Source organism: Sceloporus undulatus, unplaced genomic scaffold (genome assembly GCF_019175285.1).
Source record: "Sceloporus undulatus isolate JIND9_A2432 ecotype Alabama unplaced genomic scaffold, SceUnd_v1.1 scaffold_14833, whole genome shotgun sequence".
NCBI classification, from domain to species: domain Eukaryota; kingdom Metazoa; phylum Chordata; class Lepidosauria; order Squamata; family Phrynosomatidae; genus Sceloporus; species Sceloporus undulatus.
The window spans coordinates 1,182-2,063 of record NW_024817750.1 but is presented as its reverse complement, the minus strand read 5'-3'; the positions used below and the strand labels follow the sequence as shown (position 1 = coordinate 2,063).

The 882-nt window shown below is 44.8% G+C and overlaps 1 long non-coding RNA gene across 1 annotated transcript in view; it reads right to left on the bottom strand.

The window, feature by feature from the left end:
* Nucleotides 1-36: 36 nt before the first annotated feature.
* Nucleotides 37-882, bottom strand: part of LOC121918516 — a 1,939-nt gene continuing 1,093 nt past the window's right edge. Inside the window, exon 4 of the long non-coding RNA XR_006101248.1 lies at nucleotides 37-319. This is a non-coding gene — a long non-coding RNA (uncharacterized LOC121918516). The remainder of the gene's footprint in view (nucleotides 320-882) is intronic.

The window sequence follows — 882 nt, the reverse complement described above, 5'->3', positions numbered from 1 at the left end:
ACATTATAATTAAAATTTATCAGTTAAAATAAACAATAATAAAATATCCTGTGCCAATTGAAGTTTCTGGATTAAGTACAAGGATAGCCCCATGTAGAGTGCATTGCAGAAACCGAGTCAAGGTGTGTGTGTACCAGTTTCCAAGTCCCCCAGAAATAGCATCAGGGACAGGATGGCGCCCTGAGGGATGCTAGAAATAAGCGATGTCCTTTCATAACAGCGAGAACCCCCTCCCCCCCCACACACAATAGAATGTCAAAATTTCCAACATTACCGTTTAATACATCCGCGACTGCCAATTCATCGGACTCAAAATCGTCTGTAAAAATGTAAAAGACAGTATAAACATCTCTTAAAAGAAATTGGGAGCATTTCAAAATACCTGTCAGAAACTTCTCTATTCAGTTAGAATGAAAGATTCATCTTTTACAGCACGTTACTGAAGGGCTGACATCACTGAGTATGTTCATGACTATTAATTTAAATGGAATCTCATGTTTACCTTACATTACTCCGGTTTTGAGGTCCCTCCACTGGCTGCCTATCAGCTTCCGGGCCCAGTACAAGGTGTTGGTTATCACCTTTAAAGCCCTAAATGGCTTGGGTCCAAACTATCTTAGAGACCGCCTCCTCCCGTACAATCCTCCCCGCGCTCTCCGGTCCTCTGGGAGGAACTTACTGCAGCCTCTAAAATCTAGGCTTGCGGCAACCTCCCAGAGGGCATTCTCTGTTGTCGCCCCCAAACTCTGGAACGACCTGCCGGATGAGATCCGTCAGATAACATCATTAGACAGCTTTAAAAAAGCGGTCAAGACGGATCTCTTCCGGCAAGCCTTTCCAGATTAACCATCCCGGCCCAGGTTCCCAGGTTCCCTGATTCCC